This window comes from Delphinapterus leucas, chromosome 11 (genome assembly GCF_059928025.1).
Source record: "Delphinapterus leucas isolate spDelLeu-1000000601 "Yukka" chromosome 11, BTC_Dleu_Yukka2, whole genome shotgun sequence".
Classification (NCBI taxonomy): Eukaryota; Metazoa; Chordata; class Mammalia; order Artiodactyla; family Monodontidae; genus Delphinapterus; species Delphinapterus leucas.
In genome coordinates this window covers 10,852,824-10,860,322 of record NC_143139.1, presented here as the reverse complement: position 1 = coordinate 10,860,322, position 7,499 = coordinate 10,852,824, and positions in this window count along the sequence as shown.

Sequence of the window (7,499 nt, the reverse complement as noted above, 5' to 3'; positions counted from 1 at the left end):
TCTGGCGTAGGAATAGAATCTTACCTCTTGGGTGGAACTTCTGGTGATGTTTAAGCCACCTCAGCATTCTCTTTATAGAACAGTGAAAAAACATCTATTCTCCCTAAAGGGTCTGAGAAAGATGTACAATTTCTAAAGCACTCTATCCTGAGATCAAGGGATCTTAGGAAGGTTTGGCACTAGCACATCTGACATTTATTGAGCCCTTTATTAAGAATGTGGTTTATGAAGAGTTTTAGCATATATGACCTAATTTTGATTCCTATGAAAACTTACTTCCTATTGCACAGGTAAGTATACTGAGGCTCAGGGAAGTTGTATGATTTGCCAAAGTCATACACTTAAGGAGTGGCAGAGCTGAGTGTAGATATTTACGTCTGGCTCCATTTAAGTCCAATATATGTTTTGCCTTTATACACAGAGTATAACGGTATAACTAGACTAATGGCATCAAAGCGTAGCACTACCAATGGGGGTGGTTTTGTAGACCAGAGGACAGACCACACCACGGAGATACGTGAGCACTACCACATGAGAGTTTTTAAACAAAGTGTTCAGAAGTGGTCCGGTACCAGGTAGGTGGGGGGAGTTGGCTTAAACTGGGACTGGCTGTTTCAGTGTAATATTTTCCTGAGAAGATTATAAAATGAAAAAGTAAGGGAAGGAGGAATGGAGAGAGGCAAGAAAGATAGGAACAACAGCAGAAAAGCTTTTCTGCATCCCTACACCCTTATCCCTTTTCACTACCTATTATTAAACACACATTCACACACACACATCCCTAAAAATACATACATGCGTACATTGCCTCTTTTTTTCAGCTAGAACAAGAACGTATCTCCTCAAACTGTGAGGAAAGAACACGTTTCTCCCAACAGCAAAGGCCACAGCTACCTACAGAAATAGTTGTCTAGGTCCTGATTACATAGACGGGATGGATTTCCTAGCAAATAGTTTGCTTCTGCATTAAAAGGTCTTCTAAAATGCAGCCACCATGGCAGTGACACTGCAGCCATGCAGCCCCATTGATCAGACACCTGCAGGAGGTGCAGAGAAATGTCAAAACACCAAGAGGAATTTAAAATAGCTGACCTACAAAACAGACTTCAAATCTTACCAAGAGAGTGACATGAAATTTTAACTTTGTTTTACATAAAACACGATCAATTAAATATTTTATGAGCTCAACTAGCTAAGAGAGAGGAGTTTGGGCATTTCATATCAAACTAGCTGAAGGTTCATTGAGATGAATACATACGAATATATAAAAGAGAAAGTAGAAGCAAAATCCAATGGCTAAGACCACTGATCTTCTGTGATTCATCATTGTCTCTTCAGTGCTTCCCCAAGTGTGATTGTGGGTTTCACTGTGGTACATGAATTAAGAGGGATGAGTATTTTTTATTTAAATAATCTGTTTATCTTTATAGTTATCTTCTATCTTTGACAAGTGACACTTGTCTTACATTTACAGTCATGATATGAAATTTTTTAATAAATATATTTTTTAAAAGAAGGTTGTTTCATATGTAATTAAAAATAGTGTAGGTGGTGCACAGATGTGGCAAAAATCGGTACAGTGGAACTCAAATGACTGAAATTTGAGAAATGCTTCCAGAGGGCAAAGTGAGTTCCAGACCCCGGTTCCCAAATCACAGTAGTCAAGACTGACCTACTTTCCCGTCCTGTTTCCTCGTCTGCTCTCTGCGTTTAGTCTACACACCAGCATAATTGCAACTACCCCTTCTCCAGACCTCTTGTACTTTTATGCCTACATGCCTTGGCTTATGCTTTCCCCTTAACCTTGGACTCTTGAACTTACCCTTTGAGGCATAGTTTAAAAGCCAGGAGGCATCATATCTTCCTCACCTCTGCCTAACACAGTGATTCATCCAAAGCAGTATAAGTAGATGTTGCTTCAACTTTCTTTGTTTCCCTTTCCTTATCTATACAACGGAAAGAATGATAGCACCTGCCTCACACTGTGGCTATACGGATCAAATAAGCTACAATTCATTTAAAATTCTTAGCACAGTGTCTGGCGTGTAGCAGGTGCTGTGCAAATATTCACTGTTCTTTACTTGAACATGTTTTTTTCTTCCGGTTTTATTGAGATATAATTGACAGCACTGTATGAGTTTAAGGTGATCTGACTTACATACATCACGAAATGGTTACCACAGTAAGTTTAGTGAACATCCATCATCTTGTATAGATATAGACATTTAAAAATATCTTTCTGGTCACGAGAACTCGTAGGATTGACTCTCTTAACAATTTTCATATATATCATATAGCAGTGTTAATTATATTTATCATGTTGTACATCACATCCCTAATACTTATTTATCTTATACCTAGAAGTTTATACCTTTTGACCACTTTCATCCAATTCCACCTCCCCCCACCCCCTGCCTTTGGTAGCCAGAAATCTGATCTCTTTTTCTATGTTTGTTTGTTTGTTTTTGAAGTATAATTGAACATATTTGAAACCGATCTTAACTGAAATTGGGTTCTAGAAAACAAGAAAGTGAAGAAAAATGAACCGCATACACAAGTACACAACAAGGTTGGATTTTGGCCTTAGTCACTGAAAGGAAGGAACTAGGAAACAACACATAGAATCCTTGACGTGCCCGATGATAAACTGGCAAAGAACCCGCTTTCTTCCTTTATTCTTAAACAACTTTTTGCACAGGGATTTTTAAAAATTGAGTCTTATTAATAATAAAAGAATGGTAAAGTCCCGAACGCAGTGCAGCAGTCCATGCTGGGCTCATTGCCCCCAGATCGGGATTAAAAACATGTTCAGCTTAGACTTAGGACATTGTGGGCTCTCAGTAACCATTACATGACAACCAAGCCACATTAGGCGATAGTGACTGTTCGTGAAACCTCATGGCGTGTCCTTGTGCCATTTGATCTCCTTGGCCTTTGTTTCACCGTAACAAGCCGCGCCAGTCTCCCCTTTATGGCTTCCTTATTGTGCAGCGGGTAGATTGGCCCACAAGCATTAAAGGAGTTCCTCCCACAAGGGAAGGTGGTTTATGTCAAAAGACACGTCCTAGTCAGGGTTCACTACAAAGGGGATGATGGTGAAGTGGGGAGCGAAATAGAAAATGCAACTGACACGTAGCATTTTATTATTTTTTTATATTTTTTTTATTTATTTTTTTGCGGTACGCGGGCCTCTCACTGCTGTCGCCTCTCCTGTTGCGGAGCTCAGACTCCGGACGCACAGGCTCAGTGGTCATGGCTCACGGGCCCAGCTGCTCCGCGGCATGTGGGATCTTCCCGGACTGGGGCACGAACCTGTGTCCCCTGCATTGGCAGGCGGACTCTCAACCACTGCGCCACCAGGGAAGCCTGACACATAGCATTTTATAGTTTACACCAGTGATTCTCAAAGTGTGGTCCCTGGACCAGCAACATCAGCATTACCTGGGAACTTATTTGGAATGCAGATTCTCAGGTCCTGCTGCCAAAGCTCCAGGGATGAGGCCCAGAAATCTGAGTTTTGACCTATAAAACACAGAGATAGTTGACCACAGACATTTCCCTTTCACAAGGAGAAAAGACGTATCTGTTTAATGGATATTTAAGACTGCCACTTTGTCACTGTTTTCTGTTCTCATTTTATTTTCCAGCCTTTTACTTTGAAATAAATCTGAATCTTTATCCCTCCACAAAGTTGAGGATAGAGCCGGAAGCCCAGCAAGAAAGAGCAAAGGCCTGTATCACTCACTCCAGGAGATTGTGAATTATCTATGGTCTTCAGTCACTGCTACAGAAACTCCAGGATATTAGGCTGATTGGCTGGGGCTGTTCATTCAGGAAATATCTCCTGAGCCTCTACTAAGTACCAGACACTATTCTAAGTGGTGGGGAAACAGTATTGAATAAGACCAACCGATTCCCCCACCCTCAAGGAATTTTTGTCTTCGTGAGGAGGTCAGACAACAAACACATCAACAAATAAGTAAATATCATCACTTCAAGTGGCGTCTAGTGCCATTAAGGTGGTAAGATAGGGTGTGGTGGCTCTCAACCACATGATGCCAGCCCCCCAAGGGGCGTTTAGAAATACCAGCCCCCAGCGGGGCTTGTTTACAATTTCTTATTTTAAATAAGATGACAGTTAAATTTCTAAGGAGTATGTCCAACAGCTGTTAGAAATTTAACTGGCAACTTAAAGTAAAAACCTTTCAAATGATGCCCATAGGTCCTCTGCTTAAACTTGTCATAGAAACTGTGTTGAGACTACAGACGCACTTCCAAGCAGCAGGGCAAATGTGGGTAGTATTTGATCTTCCATTTTTCCCATTACTACTAGGTTTTAGAGAATATGGACATGAATTTTTATAATTTGACACATTGGACTGTGAACATTTCACTATTTATGCTTGATTTTTCCGAAAAACCGAAAAGCATTAACTCTCTTTGTTTAATTAGAACTGCATTTAGTAAGTCACATACCCTCATCTACTGTTCCAAGTGACCATGACATTCTTTTGCAGCTGTTGTGGAAATTATTTCACTTCCTGAGTTGTCTCCATTTGACCCTGTGGTCACGATGTGACACTACACGAGGACCTGGTGAGGATGTTCAGGAAAGGTCATAAAACTCACAGAGCACAGGCAGCTTTGGGGTCATAGACACGTTCTAGGTGGCCCAAGAGTGGTGTATTTAAGATTAAATTGGCTTTAGCACTTACAAATTTAGAGATTACCTTAAAACTCCAGATTTGTGGATTCCTAAAAAAATCTGAAGAGTGGCCACCTTGGGCTCACACTCTGCTGGGGCTGAGGGGTAGAGCCTCCTTTGGGTGGAATACACGCTCTCAATTCAATACACACCCTCCAGGTGTCCCATCCCTTTTATTAATGATCTACCTAGTTCTTACAGCCATTGGAGTTTGCAACTCCTAGAACAGGAATGAGTTCAGAAAAGATTCAGTCCCTGCTTAAAAACAAAAATGTATACCTTGGAAATGGGTACATTCAGGATTAAGGAATCAGGTAAAAATGGAGCGGACACAGCTTTTTGATTGCTTGTTGCAGTTCACCTTGTAGTCCCTAGGGGGCAGATGAGAATTTTGAGCGCTGTCTAGTTTCATCTTGAGTAATAAACTTCTCTTTTATGTAATGATATTTGTTATTTATGTCTGATCCGAAAGTATAGTAGCTGTTCACTGAGAAAAAGTTAATAGACAAGAGCATAAAGAAAAAAATAAAATTCACCTCAAATTCTCCCTCCCAGGGATAATTTCTATGTACATTTTGGTTTCTATCATTCCAATCTTTTTTCCTCTATGCTCTTCTAGATTATAAATGTGTTTTATTAATGTAAGTGCATATTTTTATAAAATCGGGTTAGTAGTATACATTCCCATTTTTGTAACCTACACTTTCCTTTAACAATGTGCTGTGAATGGTATGCCATAAATACATATCATTAAAATATTAAAAATATAAATATGATAGAAAATATCTCATTCAATATTTATCAAGCCATTAATTGATCTATTATCTATTTGTATTCGTCTATTTATCACATAATTTTTAGTGCTATATATTATTTAATTATTTAGAAACTGTGTATGTAGACGTATGTGTTACAAAATCCCTCCCCCACCATGCGGTCCCCCCGACACACAAGGTGCGAGATCTTGGCCACGGCTCACTGATCTGAGCAAACTGACAGTAGGGGGGCTGCGCTTGTTGGCGTTCGCCCCCTGCATCACTCACTTCCGGGCACCTGCTGGAAGGGGGACACCAACAGGTGTTCCCAAGAACGCCAGGCCACCTGCCCATGGTGGCTCTTCCCATATCGCTGAACGTGAACTCTGCTCCTTCTCTAAGCAAGCACAGCCCTCCTGGGACTGACGTTGTATTGCAAATCTGTCTCTTGGTGCTCTTTCCTAAATGCCTTTTTAAACATGCTCAATAATAGATGAGCACCTGTGCCGTTCTTCTCGGAGAGCTCAAGCGGCTTTTAGAACATGAAAAAGCTATTTGGCCCTTTAGAGCTGAGTCTTGGAACACCCCCAATTCCCCAGGACACTGTTTAATAACCACTCACTCCAGGACAGCAAATGGTTTGCCTGGTGGGTTTTGTTGCTCCATTTCCTTCCCGAGTTACTTCTTCAATCCCGGCCTCAACTTTCACTGAATCTTTGAAGCCAGTCTGCTGGCGTGGAAGTTTCCGAGCTCTTTCCTTGTTTTCTTTCTCTGCTCTGGCTCCTTGCTGCTGCCTGCCTCAAGCAGGATATCCAGACTCGGTTGGCATTAAATCCCCAGAAATAGGCAAGTCCACGCCCCTTGGCCTATCAAGTCTTAGCTCTGACATCAATCTGCTGGATGACCTTGGACAAGCCACTTAAGATCCCTGGGCTTCAAGTTTCCGTATCTATAAAGCAAGAGGGTTGCATTAAATCCCCCAGATCTTCTAGTTCAGACAGTCTGTGGTTTCAAGTACACCTTTGGATTTTTCACAGTGTTCTGTCTGTGGCATATTTTTAGTGACATCTATTTATTCGTTAATTAGTTATAAGAATTGCTTATTTTTAGAACTTCATTTCCTAGATGGGGTGGCTCTGTCATTGGCCCCACGGGCTTTGTTAACAGCTAACTTCTGGGATGGGGGCTGGAAAGGGAGGTTGAATTTTTCCACTGCCCTGCTTCTCTGGCCTTTCTAGTCATTCACGAAATAACAGTGGAGGGCAGGCTTCCTCGGGGCCTGGCTCCTGAGCACACAGGGAAAAGCCTTGACTGCCTTATGCAGTTTGACTATTTGTGTCTCTTTCATGGAAGAGACATGGGTGGCTGCAGTCAAGCAGTGTCGCCTACACATCAATGTCACGGTTGCACACACGCAGACCACCAGGGCTCCCCACCGCACTGGGAGCCAGCCTCTTCTTATTTTTTATTCTGTGTTTCTGGATATTGTCTTGTAACTGATCACTTACCTCTTTCTCTGTGATCCCGTCCTTCAAAATTAGAAATAATTTATAGGTGGTTTTTTTTTCTTTTTAAATTTTGAAGTCACTATTGTATTCTGGGACTATATTGTATGTTTCTGCTCCGGTTTACCATTCATTCAACGAATTTTTAATTAGTGCCTGCAGTGTGCTGGATTCTGTTCTCCAAGAAAGGAGTGTGAGGGAAAATGGACGGACAGGTGGAGGGAGCAAGAGAGAACTGAGATAAGGGTCGGCACTACAAGAGAAGCGAGAAAGGGCGGAAATTTCTCAAAAGGGGTAAAGAAGAGTGTAGACACCACCCAGGGCAGAAAGCAGGGGAAGTGAAGGGAAGAAATCAGAAGATTTGGGGAGTCAAAACCCTAGTTTGTGCCAATTCTTCTAAAGAGACAGGAGCCCTAGCTGACAGGTAGCAGTGTTAGTAATAGCCGTCACTTCTGTAATAGGTCAGTATTATAGGCCTGGCACTGCTCTAAGCAGATTACTTTATATTAACTCATGTTAACCCTCACAACGTCC